At 42.6% G+C, this 23,762-nt stretch overlaps 1 protein-coding gene across 1 annotated transcript in view; it reads left to right on the top strand.

Moving 5' to 3' along the window:
- Window positions 1–23,762, top strand: part of LOC126165666 (gamma-butyrobetaine dioxygenase-like) — a 207,110-nt gene that overhangs the window by 641 nt on the left and 182,707 nt on the right. The gene's annotated exons all lie outside the window — the stretch shown is intronic.

Raw genomic sequence — 23,762 nt, 5'->3', positions numbered from 1 at the left:
ACTTTGGCCCAAATAGCAAAACACATCTAAGCCTTTAGCGTCTCATTTCAGCATCGCCTGTTTTAACTCGACCACGACTACATTCCATGACGCTTTTTTTTATTTTTATTAATGTTCATTTTATAATCTCGTTTAAACGTACTGCAAGTTTTTATTTCTTCTCCCTGAACTTTAATTACCATTCCAAATTTGTCCTTGGTTTTCTTCAAAGCTTCCTCAATGTAAATATTGAATAACATCTACCGTAGGCTACAACCCTATTTCACTCCCTCCTCAACTATGGTCTCCCTTTAGTGTTCTTTGAACTCCTGTCTGGTTTGCCGGCCGGGGTGGCCGAGGGGTTCTAGGCGCTACAGTCTGGAACTGCGCGACCGCTACGGTCGCAGGTTCGAATCCTGCCTCGGGCATGGATGTGTGTGATGTCCTTAGGTTAGTTAGGTTTAAGTAGTTCTAGGGGACTGATGACCTCACAAGCTAAGTCCCAAAGTACTCAGAGCCATTTGAACCTGTCTGGTTTCTGTACAAGTTGTAAATAACATTTCGCTCCCTGTAATCTATCCCTGCTACCTTCAAATTTCAAGAGTGTACCGGTAGTCCAGTCCACATTGATAAAAGCTTTATTTAAATCTACAAATGCTACAAATGTATTTTTGCCTTCCTTCAACCTGTCTTCTACGGTAAACCATAAGGTCAGTATTGTAGGGAGCACATTGTGCTCAAGTGGGAGCGACCTAGATGCTTGTAAAACAATAAACTGGTAGCCAAGATCGCAGGAATTCTTTTTATTCCATGATTGCCGCGCGGAATTAGCCGAGCGGTTTAAGGCGCTGCAGTCATGGACTGTGCGGCTGGTCCCGGCGGAGGTTCGAGTCCTCCCTCGGGCATGGGTGTCTGTGTTTGTCCTTCGGATAATTTAGGTTATGTAGTGTGTAAGCTTAGGGACTGATGACCTTAGCAGTTAAGACTCATAAGATTTCACACACATTTGAACATTTTACTCCATGAGTACCGGTTTCGGCGAAACTGAAGTCGCCATCATCGGATCTTAGGACACATACAGGTTACAACATCAAGGCAAACAATGGTGATATTAACAGTTGCCTGTAGCACGCAGGCCTTACAAAATTGTCGTAAGTAGCACATAGGCGTCCAAGAGAAATGACATTATAATTGTTAAGTGTCACCATTACATACAAGCGCAAGATAGGTATTACTACCGATCTATAATGGCGACTTTAATTTCGCCGAAACCGGTAATCATGGAATAAAAAGAATTCCTGTGAACTTGGCTACCAGTTTATTGTTTTACAGGTCAATATTGCTTCCGTGTTCCTACATTTCTCCAGAACAGAAACTAATTTTCCCGGAGGTCGGCTTCTGCCAACTTTACCCTTAAGATTCTACAGTGATTATGCTAAAGAACTTGCCCCCTTTCTATCAGCAATTTATCGTAGATCGCTGGAAGAACGTAAAGTACCTAGCGACTGGAAGAAAGCGCAGGTCGTTCCCATTTTCAAGAAGGGTCATAAATCAGATGCGAATAATTATAGGCCTATTTCGCTTACGTCAATCTGTTGTAGAATAATGGAACATGTTTTGTGTTCTCGTATTATGACGTTCTTAGATAATACAAATCTCCTTCATCATAACCAACATGGATTCCGCAAACAGAGATCATGTGAAACTCAGCTCGCCCTATTTGCCCAAGAAATTCACAGTGCCGTAGACACTGGCGAGCAGATTGATGCCGTATTCCTGGACTTCAGGAAGGCATTTGATACGGTTCCGCACTTACGTTTAGTGAAAAAAATACGAGCTTACGGAATATCGGACCAGGTTTGTGATTGGATTCAGGATTTCCTAGAAGAAAGAACACAACATGTCATTCTTAATGGTTCAAAATCTGCAGATGTAGAGGTAATTTCGGGAGTACCGCAAGGAAGCGTGATAGGACCTTTATTGTTTACAATATACATAAATGACTTAGTTGACAACATCGGTAGCTCCGTGAGGCTATTTGCAGATGACACGGTTGTCTACAAGAAAGTAGCAACATCAGAAGACTCGTACGTACTCCAGGAAGACCTGCAGAGGATTAATGCATGGTGCGACAGCTGGCAGCTTTCCCTAAACGTAGATAAATGTAATATAATGCGCATACATAGGGGCAGAAATCCATTCCAGTGCGATTATGCCATAGGTGGTAAATCATTGGAAGCGGTAACGACCGTAAAATACTTAGGAGTTACTATCCGGAGCGATCTGAAGTGGAATGATCACATAAAACAAATAGTGGGAAAAGCAGGCGCCAGGTTGAGATTCATAGGAAGAATTCTAAGAAAATGTGACTCATCGACGAAAGAAGTAGCTTACAAAACGCTTGTTCGTCCGATTCTTGAGTATTGCTCATCAGTATGGGACCCTTACCAGGTTGGATTAATAGAAGAGATAGACATGATCCAGCGAAAAGCAGCGCGATTCGTCATGGGGACATTTAGTCAGCGCGAGAGCGTTACGGAGTTGCTGAACAAGCTCCAGTGGCGGACACTTCAAGAAAGGCGTTACGCAATACGGAGAGGTTTATTATCGAAATTACGAGAGAGCACATTCCGGGAAGAGATGGGCAACATATTACTACCGCCCACATATATCTCGCGTAATGATCACAACGAAAAGATCCGAGAAATTAGAGCAAATACGGAGACTTACAAGCAGTCGTTCTTCCCACGCACAATTCGTGAATGGAACAGGGAAGGGGGGATCAGATAGTGGTACAATAAGTACCCTCCGCCACACACCGTAAGGTGGCTCGCGCAGTATAGATGTAGATGTAGATGTAGATGTATATGTTCTGCAAATAATTCGTGTCAATAGTTTGCAACCGTGACTTACGAAACTAATTGCTCGGAAGTATTCTTACCTGTCAGCATCTGTCTTCTTTGGAATTGCAATTATTACATTCTTCCTGAAGCCTGAGGGTATTTCCTCTGCTTCATATATCTTGCACATGAAGTGGAATGATTTTGCAATGTCTGGGTGACCCAAGGAGCTCACTAATTCTGTAGATATGTCGTCTACTGCAGGGGCCTTGTTCCCTCTTACGTCTTTCTGTGAAATTCTTCTTGCAGTAGCATATCTCTTACCTGATCTTCGCCTACTTCCTCTCTTCTTTCTGTAGTTTTGCCCTCATGTTTGGTACCCTTGTATCGACCCACTATACTACATTTCTTCCGTCTTGCAGCTTTCAGCTTCGCTGTGTCAAAATCAGATAAAATGGTGTGATATGTGTGAGATCTTTCTTTCCATTTCACTTCTTACTCTATCAAAAACTTGGAAGCACTCTAGTTCACACAGTTTCTCAGCACAGATCGAGTTTGCCTCCGATTCAGCCAACTCTCCAACCATTCTTTTAGTTTCTCTCAACCATGTAATTGTAAAACTGTTCGGGCGGATATGGAATCACTATCGTCTTTGGCGCTGGTTGTGTATTTATGTACTCCTCCTCACGTTGCTGTTTAATAATGTTTACCGCAGCAGGTAGCAAACTCGATATTTGTGTCCTTATAGCGATTTGTTAGTACAGTTCAGTTTTGTTAATACATCAAACTACATCTTTAAAAGTCACCTTACGTAATCAATTTCTTTGAGAAAGTTCATAACTCGTGTTGCTCTTATATTGGTCCATTTGTATCTATTGGTCATATCCTGTAACGCTGGTCATATCCTGTAACACTTTGAGTACGGATGTCTTCTTCTGATGAGCTGAAACAGCTTGGTGCCTATAGTAATGTCTCTTGAGACTTTTTTTACGACGGTCTAGTACAGTCTCCCACATCAAAGTAGAGTTGCTGAAGCAATCGAAGAACTGCTACACTTTCCTAAAATTGTTAAAACATGATTATAACTGAAATTTCCGCATGTTTTAGATTGTGTTCAGCACAAGATACAAATTTAGCCTGATCGTGTTTTCGCATTTAAATGCTTGAACGCCTTCATATTTTCCTGCCCTGTTCGGACTATTATCGACTTCTTGGCCACGACAGTTTTGAATTTCCGAACCATTACTGCTCAACTTCTGATAAACCCCTTCTGCTTTCCTGATGACTTATGAAGAAACCAACAAAACTTTTTCGTTTTGAATTATCCCCATTCTTAATTTAGACATGACTAATGATGTGACTCATCTGCTATAAATGTGCTGTGACCGCAATACAGTGAAACATAATAAAGTCCGTAGCACATTTTAGCTTTTCTAATAGATCGAACTTTACTTCCTTCAACCTCGTTCTGAATTTTAGCAGAAAAATAGCTCGTAACATGTTTTCCCTGCCTAACATTCCCTATGTTCTGAAACAGTTAAGGATTGCAGTAACTAATAAGCTCCAAACAACTCAACATACGCCGCTGGTGGAATTGTCACTTGAGCTTCAATGTAAAGTGTTCCTGGCGCAGTGGAGAATTTGTATCACTATAGGACACAACAACACTTCCGTATTTCAATTAGTATGCCCTTTTAGAAGACAGCATCAGCATAAGAACCAGTTTTCATTTGATCTTCTAATTCTTTCCATTTGACATACGAGTTTCAGGGAGTTTCCGATGTTTCGCGAACGTGAATGAAGGGGTTGAAGTGCTTCCAACCATTCAAGCCTTTCTCAAAATCAAATAATCGGGAATTATTTTCTTTTGAGAAAAGAAAGAAGCTTGGGAGCAGCGTAAGAACTGGTTGGAAGGGCAAGTAAATTACATAATCATCTTCTGTGCCTCTTTTTTGTTTGCTTTCTCCAACTTCGCTTCTCGCTCCTCTCATCAATCGGCGGAAATCGACAAAAATCGGAAGCTTTCCACCAAATAACATATTTGCTTCATCACCCGTTCGTCGATCTTCGAGAGCTTATAATACCGTAGCATTGGCTTACATATTCTTCATTATATTAACATAGATTGGATCATACCATGTTTCTCGAGATCTGTTAATACAGATTTATCGACCTCGAGCTGAAAACTTCTCAGGAGCCGTAAATCTCAAAAAAAAGTTGTATAATTTCGTTTCGACTTGCAAATGGGCCATTCTGCTATATTCACTTACAGTGGTATCTTGTTCCTTTACCCGGTTAAAATCTAAGAAGGAAGAAGAATGTAAAGTTAGGATTTAACGTCCGTCGATATCGGGTCATGAGAGACGAAGCCCAAACTCACGTTATGTTTGTTGATGGTGGGGCGGGGAATCGGCCGTGCCCTTCAAAGGAACCATCCCATTTCCCTGAAGCGATTTAGGGAAATCACAGAAATCATAAATCGGGATGATCGGACACGAATTTGAACCGTCATCCTCCCGAATGGGAGTCGAATGTGTTAACCATTGCGCCTCCTCGCCCGGTGATTAAAATATAATGTTTATTTCGGCACAGTGGGCAATATTTTTAGTTAATGTCGGGTACGATATGGATAGAAACTAGTAGAACTGTAGCTTTTTATGTCATGTTTCTCGTGAAGAAGAATAATTACAACGTTGTTCCAGTTTGGAGACATTGACATCTTTCGAAAACATTCTGTAAATATTTTTTAAAATTTTATGTAGATTTTCCTCCAACTTTAATCATCTCTCAGCGCTGAGTCTTCCATTTTTTCATGGTTCGACTGTCTTCCTACCCGCATACCACATCTGGCATTACATCTAGAATCTCATTATTTTCAGTGTTCCTGATTCATCTCTTGAAATATACGAACATTTAACGAAAACACGAAATGATTAAACAATATTCTCTGTTGTTAAGTACTGTCATCAATTACCTTAACTGATTAAATGTAGTGTCCAAATTTCTGTTTTGTTTCCTTCTGCTGTCAATAGTTTCTCTTACGAAATTTTCATTGTATCCTAACACATCATCTCGAAGACAATATTTTCCATCACGTTCCCATTGTCGTTATAATCATATCCACTTAATATCATCGTCATTCTGAATAGTGTGACCTCTGTTGTGGATCGTTGCACATGTATCCTGAAAACCGTCAGTGGTATTTTGTACTGTTCTCTATAAGAAAGTATTTCAACCCCTTGTTATGTATTGTAAAGTTACTCGGGGGTGTTATAGATTTTCTGGCCCAAAAGATTGAAATTTTGAGCCAGTGGCTGTTTAATATGACGGTCTGTCCCTAATGAAAGTCTGCCTACTGCAGAAAAATTAATTATAGCCGTGAATATCTGTCAGATGAGACAGCCGAATACATCTCCCACCGGCGTCATTATTTCATACTCGTAATTCAGCACTTGGGAACAGTAAAATCCTACAAAGTTAGAAATAAACCAAGAATCATTATGTGACTCACAAAAACCAGTTTATTACCTAGATTATCGTGTACATAATATGAACATGTTAAACTGTGGAAAGTAAGCAAATGTGCTTATAAAAAACATGTGAAAAATCGGTGATCTTGCAACTTTCAAAGAATGGCATCAGGTTCACTCATAAAGAAAGCCAATTAAATTAGTGTGCCACATGATGGTCAGATTACGAACATGAGCACATTGGTATGCTTCTTCTAAAGTTCGGAGACTAACGGGGCTGAAACACTGATGTCGAGCACTTAAAAAGACGGGGAATGTTCACCAACTTGCTCAAGGGGTACCACAAAACGTTCCCACGTATGAAGTCAATGGGCCTTCAGTTGCTCCAGATGCACAGCTCGCCGCATCAGAACTGGTCTCAGAAATGTACTCACCCGCAAAAAACGGACAAGAAATCACTTTGGCGTCAGGCAGCAGTACTTAATTAAAGGTGCTGTATATCCAGCTGATACCCCAGTACTACAGTAGGCAAAGCTGGTAATCACGCCAGTAACTGCCTTGCTCTCCCAACACTGGGAACATACACATATATCCACACATTCAAATTAAAGAGCTATAATGATTTAATAGAATTTCTGAATATCCTAGTTCAGTGTGTAAGTTTTTTGTTAGTTTTTGTTCCATCTTCCGATTGGCTTGATGTGGCACGCCACGAATTCCTCTCTGATGCCAAGCTCTTCATCTCAGAGTAGCACCTGCAACCTACGTCTTCAACTGTTTGTATGATGCATAGCAGTTTCTGTCTTCCCCCAAAGTTTTTACCCCACACAGTTCCCGCTAGCGCTATGGAAATTAATCGTCTTAACACATGTCCTATCATCCTGTCCATTCTGCTTATTCACTGTATTCCAGTTGCCCCTTTCCTCGGCGATTCTGCAAAGAACTTCCGTATTCCTTATCTTATTAGTCCACTTAGCTAATTTCATGTTCCGTGGTGATTTGTACGATTAATCTCATGATGTGGAAAGAGTAATTTTACATTCAAATTTCATGTTCACATGCAAATATGGCTACGTGCTTCCCATTTACAAGAATTTTTTATTACATTTTTAATGCAGATTTAAACAGTATTTCCTACCCAGCACCTTTTACGTATTACATATACAGAAATTTTTCAACGGAAAAGAATGAGCTGGAAGCGAAAAAACTTCTTCAATTTTTTCCTCAGATGTCATTTTGCTGTCTCTCAGACATTTTATACCATTGAGTAAGTGATAAAAAAGCTAGATAGCAGTAGCAGTGCGTACCCCTTTTTGTTGTAAAGAATACCTTAATGTGGAACAACGAATGCCATTTTTTTTTCTTTTCGTGTTGTACATATGTACATTATTGTTACTTTTTAACTGTAGTACGTTGTTTACAACGAACTTCACGAGGGAATGAATAGCCCCTAAGACAGAAAGAAGCACACGAAGGAATTATCCGAATGGGACGGAAACCGATAGATATACATCTACAGATAAACAAATGATTACAATTCCAGAAAAATTCGTACGAGCCTTAATGTCTCCCTTACGCGAAATGTACCTTGGCTGCAGTGGAATCGTTTCGCAGTTGGCGTCAAATGCCGGTTCTCTAAATTTCTTGAATAGTGTGTCGCGAAAAGAACGTTGTCTTTCCTCCAGGGATTTCCATTTGAGTCCACGAAACACCTCCGTAATACCTGCGTGCCATCGGACGAACAAGCAACAAATATAGGAGCCCACTTCTAAACTACTTCGATGTCTCCCTTTAATCCTACCTGTTGACGATCCCTAACACTCTACCTGTACTCAAAAGTGGGTCGCATGAGTGTTCTACACGCCGTCTCCTTTATAGACGAGCTACACTTTCCAAAAATTCCCCAATAAAACGAAGTCGACCATTCGCCTTTCCTATTACCAACCTGACGTGCTCGTTCCATTTGATATCGCTTTGCAATGTTATGCCTATATACTTAATCGACGTGGCTGTGTCAGGCAGCACGTTACTGCTACTGTATGCGAACGTCACAAGATTGATTTCACTACTTATTCACATTAACTTAAATTCTTCTACATTCAGAGCAAGCTGCCATTCATCACACCAACTGGAAATTTTGTCTGAGTCATCCTGTATCCTCCTACAGTCACTGAGCGACGACACTTTCCCGTACCCCACAGCGTCATTAGCAAACAGCCGTAAATTGCTGCTCACCCCGTCCGTCAGACGTTTTATGTGTAGGACAGTTACAAGTAAACTTTCTCTACTTGAGCCAATGTAGACGGCAAGTTATTTATCGTACGGATACACAACTTTTTAGGTATGCCGTGCTGACTTGTGCTGCAGGATTTGCCGTAGGGTTGAAACACAAGCATCGGTGTGCATTGCAGTTGGAGACATTCGACATGGGTCTGGACGAGGTGACCAGGGCTTTACTCGTACAGCAGTTTTATCCAAACAACAGCAATAGTGCTGCCGCTCTCCGCGAGTATCGACGCATTAAACGAATACGAAGAGATCCTCTTTCCAAACTGGTGTTGAAGAACGTGATTCAGAAGTTCAAATTAACTGGTGGTAAATGTTTTGGAAATTTGTGGTAATTTCCTGTGGGACCAAACTGCTGAGGTCATCGATCCCTAGACTTACACACTACTGAATCTAACTTAAACTAACCTACGCTGACAACACACACACACGGCCATGCCCGAGGGAGGACTCGAACCTCCGATGGTGGGACCTGGGCGAACTGTGGCAAGGCGCCCTAGACCGCGTGGCCAAATTAACTGGTGATTTGGGAATTGTTCGTGGGAGAGGCCGACGGCAGATTATGTCACAAACTGTTGAAGACGTTCCTGTTGCTATAGCTGAGAATGCTGGATGCAATATGCGATCTTCAAGCAGTGCACGAACTGTGTCAGGACGCCATTGTTTTGGTCAGCAGTAGGGCAATCTCTAGTGGGGTTCCAGGTTGTCGTGGATGCAGACGGTCATCACACTGAGCAACATTTTAAACCTGGTAAGGAAACATGGTACGCAGTTAACATGTTATCCTCTTACGTGGAAATTAAAATGTGTTTCTTTTAGTGGTTTATTCGTTATTCCTCTTTCACTCGCCCTTACAAATGTTTCCGCCAAGTTTCACCGTCCTACAATCACTCTTTTTGTCATACAGGTAGGCGCCCTCTCAAGTAGTGAAAGTTTAATTATAACCACCCTGCGTACAGAAATTAAGAGCAGTCCTGTCACACTTCCCTGGGGAACTTCTGACGATACTCTATGTTCCAGTGAACACTTGCTCATTCAGCAGTAACATGACCTTGAACTGCTTTACCAAGGCCAAGGCAATATGCAACCGCTCCGGTTTAGTGATAATACAGTTTTTTGCAGATAAGGACGTTCATAAGTAGTACAACAAGATTAGATCTTACTGGAAACAAACACGTTATCAGTCACTTTGAACTACTGTCTATTGCGATAATCACGATGCCCTTCGACAGATACCTCTCATTTCAAGTGCTTACACCGTTGCATCCCTACATTAACACCTAAAAAGAAGACTCATTTCTCTAAACGGGTCTAGCTTAGAATAGCAACCATGAACGAAAATGTTACATCTAACGTTGTGGGCAGTAAGTATTCCCACAACCGATACATTATGGATTGTATGAAAATATACTGCCAGTTTAAGAGAGCCAACGAACCTGCGTTGAAGAGTGCTAATACTGCAGCAGATGAATTGGTGACTCGCGTATTTATAACTTAGTGGGTGTATGATACGAATCACATACTATATTGTACGGTAATGCTTTTCTTGAATGAATTTTTCACTCTGAAGCAGGGTGTACACTATTGTGAAATTTGATGACGAAACAGATAAAGTATGCACGTCACACGCCACAAGCCTACGACGAGGAAAGAGGGCAAACTCTTCTACCCTCTTCTACCCCCGCAAGAAAAGTAGTACACTGCCAATATTCGCAGTCATTCTTTTTCGTCTGCTGCTTGCAAATAAGAGTAAATATTATAAAATGCACCTACTCACAGAGGTCTAGTGTGGACTGTAACTGTCGTATGACAGCCAAACTTGCTGGATATTCTAACGCGTTAATTCGTATCAAATTTACGCTGGAAAAAAGTTAGTTCAAATATTGACCGCTAGGAATGAATATGGCGCTGTGAATGCAAGAAGGACATATAGAAATGTTTCCATGTGTAGTGGATTAGGAACGGGACGTGGGCAGGAAAGTTCAAACAAATGAGAAAGGGATAATGTTAATTTTGTTATTAATCGCTACTTACCGGATTTGTTCAATCTGAGCACCGGAGAAGTCAACGAAATGGTGTACAGCGCTAGGTTTGCAAGTGGTGGCCAAAATTTGAACTAATGTATTTCGAAAGTAAATTGTTTGTGCATTAAACACGTTACCATATCTACCAAGTATGCCTACCACACGATAAATACACCCCACACTGGACCATCAGTAGCTGCCTTTTAATTATAACCACCCGGTATTTTTCACCTAATTGATTTAAGTATTTTGAGTTGTTTACAAAGGAAATAATTATTTGAGTATAAATATTTCGTTTCGAGATCCATTGTTTCATCACAGCACTTTGGGTTAACTTAATACTCGCATTATTTAGTAGTAAAATATGTAGATTAAGCACTTACTTTTATGTTCCCTATGTCAGTTAGCTTTTCTTCCGTGTCTTGTGTATCGAACTACGTATATAAAAGATTTAACTGTTTAACAAAATTTTTCTGCTCACAGCCCTGGATCTTGCTGCTAGGCCTAACTAAACGATACCAGGGAACGTTATTGTTGTTTATGCTGTTGTGATCTTCAGTCAAAAGACTGGTTTTATGCAGCTGTGCGGGATAGTCTATCGTGTACATGCTAGTTCATCGCAGCATATGAACTGGGAGCATACACCCATATGGATCTGCTTACTGTATTCAAGCTTTGGTCTCCATTTCCGGTTTTACTCCCCAAATTTCCCACCATTACCAAATTCTGAAGATTGCTTCATGGCTCACGATGTATACTATCAACTAAAGCCTTCTCTTAGTCAAGCCGTGCCATAAATATATTTTTTCCCCGATGCGACTCGGCACCTCCACATTAAGTTATTCGATATACTCATTTTCAGCATTCTCCTGTAGCACCACATTTAATAGCTTCTATTCTCTCCTCGTCTGAACTGCTTATCGTCCCCGTTTCATTTGCATATGAAGTGACACACTAGACAAATACGTTCAGGGAAGACTTTCTAACACTTCAAAATTCCTCGTTTTCGGAAATGCTTTTCTTGCGATTGCCGTACTGTTTTTTTTTACGTTTTTTGTGCTACGGAAATCGTCAGTTATTTATCTGGCCAAATAACAACTCATCTGATGCTTTTAGTGTCCTCTTTCCTAATCTAATGCCCTTAGCATTGATTAATTTAATTCGATTTCAATCTACTAGCGTTGTTTTACTTCTCTCGATGTTCATCTTACAGCCTCTTTTGAATATACTACTCGTAGCCATTCCCTTCAACTACTCTTCCATTTGCCGTCTCTGAATTCGAAGACAGAGAAACCAACTTCCCTGGGTGTCCCTTTGAACAGATCTCTGACATACAGACACCACTGTGAAAACATTCGGCAGAAGCTAGCCGCCAGAAATAATGTTTTGCGGCAAACTTGTAAGAAGCAAATGGGGAGAAAAACCTGCTAGCTTGTGAATCACCCCGGAAGCACTCTGCAGTTGAATATGTCTGCCTGGTATGGACCAGATCAACCCAAGCGTAGAAAGTCCACACAAGCCTTAATGAAACGTGTCAAATAACAACAGGATGTATGAAACCCACGCCCCTACCAAAGCTTGGCAGAGCTGCTGGTCTTGCGAGTCCCAGCTCGCGAAGAACATCTCGCGAATTCATAGAGAGGCCCAGACAAACCATCGATGATCGAATCCTCTCTTTGGCACTGACAAGGGAACCTCCTTATCGCACCCCCCTCAGATTTAGTTATAAGTTGGCACAGTTGATAGGCCTTGAAAAACTGAACACAGATCAATCGAGGAAACAAGAAGAAGTTGTGTAGAACTATGAAAGAAATAAGCAAAATATACAAAGTGAGCAGTCCATGGGCAACATAGACAACAATCTAGGAACATCCGTACTGAGCAGCGCCGTGGTGCCGTGGTTAGCGTGAGCAACTGCGGATCGAGAGGTCCTGGGTTGAAGTCTTCCCTCAAGACAAAATTTTACTTTCTTTATTTTTGCAAAGTTACAATCTGTCCGTTCGTTCATTGACGTCTCTGTTCACTGTAATAAGTTTAATGTCTGTGTTTTGCGACCGCACCGCAAAACCGTGCGATTAGTAGCCGAAAGGACGTGCCTCTCCAATGGGAACCGAAAACATTTGATCGCAAGGTCAAAGGTCAACCGATTCCTCCACAGGAAAACACGTCTGATATGTTCTATACGACACTGGTGACGGCATATGCGTCACATGACACGAATATGTTGTCGACCCACCTAACTTGTACCCTTGGAGAATGGGTAAAAAGATTCTTCTACCTTGCCCGATTTAGGTTTTCTTGTGGATGTGATAATCACTCCCAAAAAGTGATGAAAACGTAAGAATTTGTCACATAAACTGCAACAAATGAATGCAACACTTTCACAGTCGCACAGTGCTCTGTCAAAACATAAGTTTTTAACTTTTTCAAATTTTTCCGTGTGTAGACCGTCAAATCCTGCGTATGTCCAAGCAAATCTGAACATGTCCTGGAATTTTGGAGAGCGAAGTTGATTATGTGTGAGTGCCTGAATTTTGACAATTGTCTGAAACTCAAAAATAAAACTTGTTACCCAAGCGAAGACTTGAACCAAGGACCTCTCGTTCCATAGCTGCAAACGCTAACCACGGGACCACGGCGCTCTTACGTTCATGATCACCTCGATGTTCCTTATGTTGCACACGGACTACTCGGTTTGTATGTTTTGCTTATTTTTTCATAGTTCCACACAGCTTCTTCCTGTTTTCTCGATTGATCTGTGTTCAGCTTTTCAAGGCCTATCCACTGTACCAACTTATAACTAAATCTGAGGGGGGTGCGATGGGGAGGTTCCCTTGTGAGTGCAAGCCTGGACAACTGGGATCCCGTAAAAGGTTCTTAAACACGGCAACTGAAGGACCACCACCTGGCTACCCACCAGCACACTGGCGGCTCCACAACGAATTGGTAAACATGGAGGATCCTGAACTGCATAAGAAGAGGGCTGGCCCCAGAGAAAACAAAAATGATGCGATGCGGTAATGATGGCGTGGATGACGACAAATACGATTGTGATGCTGTGCAACACATGGAACACCTCCTGGCCTGTTTAAACAGTCCGTACAGACGCAACCTCGACGATCCGTGGCTTGAGAAGAAAGAAGCCCTGGACGTGACCCAATACTAGACTGAAGGACTATGCTAAAAATCAGCAACAACAGTCGCGATCGCATTTGCAGATTTTTTATTTGTTAGCAAGCGATTTCGGCCCTTTTCCCAGATTATCTTCAGGCTTATCACTGCCGTTGTTGTTGCTGGTGGCAGTAGACGGAGGAAGATCCGTAGAAGTACAGTTATTGAGTGGCAACACTGGTATTCCTACCAGCCCATCTATCAAATTATGAATTTTCTATCCACAAGTTTTTCTGTGTGGTAAACCGTGTTGTTTTATTCCTGATTCCATCACGTCTTCTTATACTGCATGGATTCATTTTATTGTATCAAGTGTAGGTTTACTGTGGCTTTCATAGAATTTCACAACCTGTCTAGCTAATATTTCCATAAAATTCTTGCCTGTACTTTTTTATATCTGAATAAATGTTGGTATATTTTTCTTTATTTTCATTAGTTTGCGTGTTCCCTCTTCAGTATAATTTGGATCTAAAATTTTTCTGAATAGTTTTCGTTCTCTTTTCTCGATTGTCCGATGTTTGTTGCCCTTTCTGTTAAAAAATTGTGTTTCAGCTCCATAAAGACACTCTTGTTTTATGATTTTTAGTAATATGCACCAAACGCAAAATCGTAGCGACGCCTGTTTTTCATTGCAATTTTTTTCGTTTTTTGCGCAGCGTCTTATACACAAATATCAAAATAACTATGACCATTAACGAAATGATGGGCACGTCATCATGAAGCTGACATATAAAGCTGTAAGTAAGGCGAAAATGAACTTTGTGCCGAACAGTTTATGAAAATAATTGGAGAAAGATTGCAGAGCGTGCGAATCGATTCTGTCATTGCAGCGCGACGCCGACCGGTCGAAAGTGGGCAAACTATGTCGACCTCCTTTTCCAAACAAACGAATGAAATCGTTCACCGATTCCGACGAAAACTAGTAGATCACTGGGCATCGGTCACCGTATCCCGCGCGGACTTCTACAACGAAAGGAAAATAAGCGGCAGCAAAAGTACTGACAATGAATCGGCTACCCGCAGCAACCGCCGAATGTTGCCGGCATTGCCCGAGTGCACCCGGAGTTACCCGAACCCTCTGGCCTCCGTGCTCAGAGATAATGTTTGATTCGCTCAGCGCGCAGCGCGACTACAATCAAGCGCATTGACCAGCAGTGGATTGTTACGCCAGCGTTGCTCTGCTCGTGCCGCACCGCACCGCTATAACTGCAGCCATGGCTAAATCCAACTCCGTGAAACCATCTAATTTAACATTCTTGAGAGCTGGCGAACTATACTTTGTTCGTCGTAAGAATAAGCCTGATATACACTCCTGGAAATGGAAAAAAAGAACACATTGACACCGGTGTGTCAGACCCACCATACTTGCTCCGGACACTGCGAGAGGGCTGTACAAGCAATGATCACACGCACGGCACAGCGGACACACCAGGAACCGCGGTGTTGGCCGTCGAGTGGCGCTAGCTGCGCAGCATTTGTGCACCGCCGCCGTCAGTGTCAGCCAGTTTGCCGTGGCATACGGAGCTCCATCGCAGTCTTTAACACTGGTAGCACGCCGCGACAGCGTGGACGTGAACCGTATGTGCAGTTGACGGACTTTGAGCGAGGGCGTATAGTGGGCATGCGGGAGGCCGGGTGGACGTACCGCCGAATTGCTCAACACGTGGGGCGTGAGGTCTCCACAGTACATCGATGTTGTCGCCAGTGGTCGGCGGAAGGTGCACGTGCCCGTCGACCTGGGACCGGACCGCAGCGACGCACGGATGCACGCCAAGACCGTAGGATCCTACGCAGTGCCGTAGGGGACCGCACCGCCACTTCCCAGCAAATTAGGGACACTGTTGCTCCTGGGGTATCGGCGAGGACCATTCGCAACCGTCTCCATGAAGCTGGGCTACGGTCCCGCACACAGTTAGGCCGTCTTCCGCTCACGCCCCAACATCGTGCAGCCCGCCTCCAGTGGTGTCGCGACATGCGTGAATGGAGGGACGAATTGAGACGTGTCGTCTTCAGCGATGAGAGTCGCTTCTGCCTTGGTGCCAATGATGGTCGTATGCGTGTTTGGCGCCGTGCAGGTGAGCGCCACAATCAGGACTGCATACGACCGAGGCACACAGGGCCAACACCCGGCATCATGGTGTGGGGAGCGATCTCCTACACTGGCCGTACACCACTGGTGATCGTCGAGGGGACACTGAATAGTGCACGGTACATCCAAACCGTCATCGAACCCATCGTTCTACCATTCCTAGACCGGCAAGGGAACTTGCTGTTCCAACAGGACAATGCACGTCCGCATGTATCCCGTGCCACCCAACGTGCTCTAGAAGGTGTAAGTCAACTACCCTGGCCAGCAAGATCTCCGGATCTGTCCCCCATTGAGCATGTTTGGGACTGGATGAAGCGTCGTCTCATGCGGGCTGCACGTCCAGCACGAACGCTGGACCAACTGAGGCGCCAGGTGGAAATGGCATGGCAAGCCGTTCCACAGGACTACATCCAGCATCTCTACGATCGTCTCCATGGGAGAATAGCAGCCTGCATTGCTGCGAAAGGTGGATATACACTGTACTAGTGCCGACATTGTGCATGCTCTGTTGCCTGTGTCTATGTGCCTGTGGTTCTGTCAGTGTGATCATGTGATGTATCTGACCCCAGGAATGTGTCAATAAAGTTTCCCCTTCCTGGGACAATGAATTCACGGTGTTCTTATTTCAATTTCCAGGAGTGTAGTCGAACACAAACGCGACGATTGGTCAGCAGCTGTTACACTAGTAAACCGGTGTCGTTACGCTCTTGGAAATAGGTCCTACTTACGTACTTATTACTGTGTTAAAGTAAATGAAACTAATATATGGCAGCCATCAAAGTTTTTCTTACTCGTATTTCAGCGATGTAGTTTTCATTTCAAAAATCGTGTACAGTCGCAGTCTCTGTACTGTTGTGCTCTGGCAGTCGCGCTGTTAATACGTAGTGTGTAAATGTCTGACCCTGCTTCCTGCTCCGCAGTGAAACACACCCTGGACCAAGGAATGCACAGCTGAAACGACAGCGTTATAGAATAATAATCCAGACTCCATCCTTTTATCGAGGGCTCAAATATCGGGTTGGCTGTTCTCTGCGGTGGTCTCGCGGTTCTAGGCGCGCAGTCCGGAACCGCGCGACTGCTACGGTCGCAGGTTCGAATCCTGCCTCGGGCATGGATGTCTGTGATGTCCTTAGGTTAGTTAGGTTTAAGTAGTTCTAAGTTCTAGGGGACTGATGACCACAGCTGTTAAGTCCCATAGTGCTCAGAGCCATTTGAACCATTTGACTGCTCTCTCTCTCTCTCTCTCTCTCTCTCTCTCTCTCTCTCTCTCTCTCTCTCGTTAAATTTGGAATATCTACATGTTTTAAATGTAAAATTCATCAAATATATGATAATTAACACATATCTAATGATTATTTTAATTTAAAATGCACGTCTTCCTATTTCTAATTATATATTTCACCCAAAATTCAGGTTTTCATTGCAAAAATCTCAATTATCGATATTCAGTAGAAGATTGTCAATAAAGGTTGTTCCCATTAAGAAAATATTACAAATTAAATTTTTAGGACATAAATGAAAATTAAGTACTGTTTATTTGGACTGTGGCCAGCGTTTTTTTTTAGGACAGATGTAGCCTCTCACGAGCTGGACTGATAAGCGTAATAGAAACATGGAAAACAATTATTTTGACTGCACTGAGCACACCATTCAAAAGCAGCATTTTTACGGTTGCCACAATATCATGGCAATATGAACCCAACGGAACTTATCTGGAACCAAGTTAAGGATTCGTCGCGAGAAGTAACAAGACATTTAAGCTGCCAGACGTACTGGAGTTAATGCACAAAGCTTTGGCACGCGTCACTGTCGAACACTGGCGGCGTACAGAATGGTGTGTCGTAAAAGATGAGGAGAAAACGTCTCTCTTGGTTGGCTTCGTGGATTCTGTTGTTGGTCGACTCGTTATTTACCAGACGACAGTTCCAATACTGAAATGTTTTTGTCGGTTTCGGATATGGGAGGAATTGAGAGATTACCAGACGACTGACTGTAAGTTAATACCTTCAAATAGGTTCAAATAGCTCTAAGCACTATGGGACTTAACAGCTAAGGTCTTCAGTCCCCTAGAATTTAGAACTACGAGGCGTGTTTTTTAAGTAAGTACCGTTTTGAAATTAAAAAAGACGTGCTAAGATATCTCAATAATTTTATTTTTACATGAAAGCATGTACCTTAATCTACTTTTCTATATAATTTCCGTCAATATTGATGCACTTGTCATAACGTTGTACCAGTTTTTGAATACCCTCCTCATAGAAGTCTGCCGCCTGATTTGTTAACCACTGCATCACCACTGTTTTGACTTCGTCATCGTCTTGAAAACGCTGACCGCCCAGGTGTTTCTTCATGTGCAGAAACAGATGGTAGTCACTGGGCGCAAGATCGGGGCTGTATGGAGGATGATCCAGAGTTTCCCATCGAAAAGATGTGATGAGATCTTTGGTCTGATTCGCCACATGCGGATGGGCATTGTGTTGCAGCAAAACAATTCCCTTGCTCAACTTCCATGGGCTGTTCCTTGGTTCTGGTGTGACGTAGCCCACCCATGTTTCACCGCCCGTAGCAATTTGGCTTAAGAAATCATCACCGTCGTTGTGATACCGCCCAAGGAAAGTCAATGCACTCTCTCTATAAACGTTCGGTTTTGTGCACATCCGTCAACATTTTCGGTACCCAACGTGCGCACAATTTTCGGTAATTCAAGTGCTCGGTCACATTGTCATACAAAACACTACGAGAAACATTAGGAAAGACATCCCGCAAGGAGGGAATCGTAAAGCGTCTGTTTTCTCTCACCTTATTGTCCACTTCCTGCACCAAACTTTCATTAACGACCGAAGGACGCCCAGTCCGTTGTTCATCATGCACATTTGTGCGGCCATCTTTAAATGCTCTCACCCACTTTCTTACCATTCCATAACTCATAATGTTTTCTCTGTAAACTGCACAGATCTCACGATGAATATCGATCCCTTTTAGGCCTTTAGCACTAAGAAATCTTATAACAGCCCGTACTTCACAGTCGGCGGGACTCACGATTATCGGAGGCATCTTAAACACTCAGTACACAACATAAACAAGGAAGAATCAGATTGTAATGCCGTCAATGCGTAGATTAAGGTACAGGCTTCCATGTAAAAATAAAATTATTGAGATATCTTAGCAGGTCTTTTTTTTAAATTTGAAAACGGTACTTACTTAAAAAAACACGCCTCATACTTAAAAGTAACTAACCTAAGGACATCACACACATCCATGCCCGAGGGTGGATTCGAACCTGCGACCGTAGCGGTCGCGCGGTTCCACACTGAAGCGCCTAGAACCGCTCGGCCAATTGCCTTCAGTGGCTTCAATATTTAACTATATGGTGAAATTCCTGCAGTACGCTTATGCGTCACACATATATCGTGTAGAAATAGCGCCCTGTTTCCAAGTTCGGAATTTTCTTCACCGTTTTTAATTACAATACTATGATAGCTAAGAAAGAACACATGTTATGCTTTCCGTCTGGTCCTCTAAGAAGCGTGCGATATTGTTGGAGTTTAGCCGAACATTATTTCATTCTCTTTCAAAATTAAATGGCATTAGAAGCTATATTGTTACTCTGCTCGTCTTTTTTTTTTACGTCGTAACTGCAACTGCTCACATCATTGCAAGGTTAGTTGAACCAGTTGGCTGGCCAGTGCTGTCCACGATAAATGCGGCAGTAAATACGTATTCTGGGTATTATCGCCCAGTCGATGAGCGCCTAACGCACAGCATAAAACGAATCCTTATTATCGCGCTTGACTACTCGGGGGCGGCCTGGCTTCCTTTCCATCTGAAACAAAGTCCAGTGAGATTCCAGCAAACGCAGAAGAATACATGGTGCAACGCTTACAGCAGGTTTGTTCTTATGTTGAACACAGTATAGTGAATAACGCGGTTGACGTTGTAACGGAACATATTAAAGGCTTTACTGTACCGAAGTATGCGATACCCTCCAAATTCAACCAGTTTAACAAGTATTTATGATTATAGAAAAGTTATTGTGTATGTTAACAATGAGTGCATAACATGTCTCCGTAAACAGTCAACCCATTAAATTATACTGAATAACTGACCCACACAAAAGTTAATACCACTTGATCACTGATACAGCAAATGTCATCATGTAAAAACACTGAGTTCATCTTAAATAATTAATATGAAGTACGAAAAATAGTGGCCAACTTAGGTATTTTGGATCTCCTTAAATAAAAATCACCCAGTGAAACCTATTTGTTCACTAGGAGCGTTTTCACTCAGTATTCACGTAAGCAATCCTATTTTAGACGAAAACCAATGTAATTCTTAATAATTCATGTTATTTACTTATTTATGCAAATTAGAGAAGTCAATTGACAAACTTCTAAAAAACGGCCTTTTTGTAACAAAGAATTATTCTGTCAAGTCAACAAATCTGTCTGTCATTTTAATAACATGTTAAATTATGTCACTCGATGCAAATTAATAACTTTTCTGCACAAATTATGATAACAGATGTACATGTGACTTATAAACTATATCTCTTTTTAGTAGTTCTTCGACAATGTTATAAATACGAGCAGCAAGAAGGGTCGAGAGGCAGTCGGAATGCCACTTTGGTAAAGTGTGTTTGTGTGTTATTGTTTGAGGTGGATAAACAATGCAAAGAACATGTAACGGAAATACTACTTTGTGTTGTGTCATGGTCTTTGGTGGACAGTGGAATTAAGATGGCCACCAGAGTAATAAATATTTGAAGTTTACATATTTGTTGGTTTCGCTCGTTCTTTATCATCAAAAGCATATAAAAAACACCGGACCTCATGTTTTTAACCCTAGACAACCAGATTTAGAGCCAGCATCAGCATCGAGACACAGCAGCGATCCAGCAAGTAGCAGCGATTACCACAACACAATGCATTTTAATGGCGCCAACCTAACATCAAGTGCTAACAAGCTCCGTAAATGGGAGTGTAATAGTGCGATTATAGCAATTAGCTATATCTACGACCAGGCGACCATTACAACGTGAAGGTGACTGCTACAACTCGCCGTGCGTGCCGATCGCCTTTTGACGGCGCGTGGCCCTGCGTGAACTTGCTCCGCAGCCGGCAGCGTCCGTGGCCCTGACCGACTGTAATGAGCTGCGGACGTTGACCTCTGCTGCGCATTAGGAACACCGACTCAAAGGAAGGCCTCGGCGCTTGTTCGTGATGTCACGTCAGCTAGGCACGGCGAACGCCAGGTCTGTTGCAGGCATACTCATGATGGTGGCGTCTCCCTCCCTGACACAGGAAAATGTGAAACTATTGGCGGCAGTTGACCAACACACATTGTTCTGAGAGATTTCTGCAGTAGAGTCCTGCATGACCGAGTAAGCGAGCACAAAATACGAGATGGGGCGAGCACACGCTAACTGGATAGGCTGCCCGCACTAGTTCTAGTGACCGAGCATAGAAGCCGTGACCGAATACGTAGCATGCAACTTCAAACACATTACACGTGTCATTATCCGTGTGAGACTGCAGCCAGTACGGGCTTCTCATTTGTGGTGTCTCTCTCTCTCTCTCTCTCTCTCTCTCTCTCTCTGCAAGCATGTAGTGCGAGGAAACCAGTGCAATAAGACGTAAGATTGAAATCAATGTTTACACATTGAAGAGACGAGAAGGTCTAAAAAGCGAAGTACGGAGCATATTTTTGTTGGTTGTAGACGAAAACAGTGCGTCTACTGGATACGTATCGTGCATAAACTGCTCCACATTATTGTGTTTCCAATCGGAAACCACTCTTTTAAAGAAACACAGTTGCAAGAAACCTCACAAAGATACAGCTCCTTCAGGAATACCGGCAGTAATAAAAAATAGTATTACAGCAAAGTGTGTTGCAACGTGTGCTAAAGATATGAGACCTTTTAATGCTGTTTGCGGTGAAGGTTTCAGAGAACTAGGCCAAGAATTAATACATCTAGGTGCGCATTATGGAAAAGTTAACGTGGCAGATGTCATGCCACATCTCTCTACTATAAGCAGACATGTCAGAGAACAAGCTGATGCAATACGAAACAGTATAATGGCTTCTGTTATTGCGGAAGTTATTAATAAAACATGTGCTGCGATAGTTGATATGTGGACTGATTCGCATAATCAGGTGCACTATTTGACGCTTACATCTCATTACATTAACACAGATTGGTCTCTTCTGATCAATGTTTTATTTACAACAAAATTCCCGGACGTTAGGAAGACGGGAGTAAATATTATAAAAGAAAGTGCTCTATGAATTTAACTGTGTAACGTACCCGTTCTTGGAAACGTTACTTTTGTATTAAAAGAAAGAGACAGAGAGGGACAGAAATAGAGAGAGAGAGAGAGAGGCGTTGGATTTGTACAGCAAAGTACAGTGCAGCGAGCCGGGGCGAGGCGAGGTGAGACGTCAGCGGTGGCCGGTCATGCTGGGTTATCCGCGTGTCCGGAATCCGGACAACAGACATGGGGCGAGTACGTGACCGAGCCGAGTCGTGTGGGGCCGGACACGAGCTGCTCGGTCCCCCCGTCAACAGGCGAACCGTGACCGGTCAAACATGGAGCGTTGCAGCACTCTATTCTGCAGTCAATTAATTGTGCAATTCATTACACTTCTTAACAAATAGTCTACTCCTGAACTTAAATTTCCACCTGTTTTAAGGATTGACATACAAAAACAACTTCATGGTCCAGCAGCAACAGAATTCGTGCTTCTTTACCTTATTTGTAAATCTGAGGAAGTCACGTTTGTACTGCGTTGCATTTACAAGAAACTGCGAACATATTGGTGCTCTTCTTTACGTATCTTGGTTGACTATGGGGTGAGGAGCACTGAATGTTAATGAAATATCTTGTGATTGTACGCCTTGGGGGAGGGGGTGGGGGACAGAAGAAAAGACAAAAGAGAGATACTTGCTTTATCAAAACTTTTTATCTTATAAAGTTCCTCCTTTCAGTTGCAAGAGGGCAATATTTATCTTTTCTAATGTGCATGTTTAAAAAAGTTTAAGCTCAGCAGTATTTTCGATGTATGAAGCTATTTTGTTTCCTGTTTAGAATTCCTTTCGTTGAAAACGACTGTAATCTAATGACTGGCAACAGTTGGACATTTACATATGTAAGTTAGTTCACATTTCCAGTGACGATGTCAAACGAAAATAAATAAATAATTAAAAGAAACGAGTTCATTGTAAGGGGGTTGGGGTAAGTCTCGATAGCAAAATGGATCAAGTAAATATAGTTACTTGAATGTAAAATTTCCGAAGCTTGCAATGGGGCAAAGTATCTTCTCATATTGATCTACGTTTGTTTCGACAGGATTCAGTAATACAGAACTACGATCATTTGTAGCTTTACGATAGTAAGATAATCTTTCATCTAAATAAAACTGCAGAATCCAAAACAATACCAAACATTTTGTCCATAAATAAGAGATTTATAGTGATAAGCACGCACGGGCGTTTCTGCCTGCAACAGACCTGGCGTTCGCCGTGCCTAGCTTACGTGACGTCACCAACAAGCGCCGAGGCCTTCCTTTGAGCCGGTGTTGGCACTTGTCGCTCTGTGCCTCCACAGTCCGCTTCGATGCTAGCCAATCACGAAGTAAAGGCGCCTAGGCATTATGCCAGTCAAGGCCGACGTGCAACAACCTACCGCTTCGTTGGCCGAGATTACCTTAAGGGGGGACGTTGATTAAATTGACCAAAACTGTCAATTTTCGACTTCTAACAAATACTAACAAAGAGCTAGAGGGGCTGGCCAGTATTTACCTCAGCTCGGTACAGCCGATAGATACTCAAAATAGAACAGAAAATTTACGTATCCTAGCTTTCGGAACTTTGTTCCTTCGTCAGGGAGGAGAGAGGGTAAAA

Source organism: Schistocerca cancellata, chromosome 1 (assembly GCF_023864275.1).
Source record: "Schistocerca cancellata isolate TAMUIC-IGC-003103 chromosome 1, iqSchCanc2.1, whole genome shotgun sequence".
In the NCBI taxonomy this organism is placed as follows: Eukaryota; Metazoa; Arthropoda; class Insecta; order Orthoptera; family Acrididae; genus Schistocerca; species Schistocerca cancellata.
Note: the sequence above shows the minus strand (reverse complement) of the source record. Positions and strands in the feature narration are given on the sequence as shown.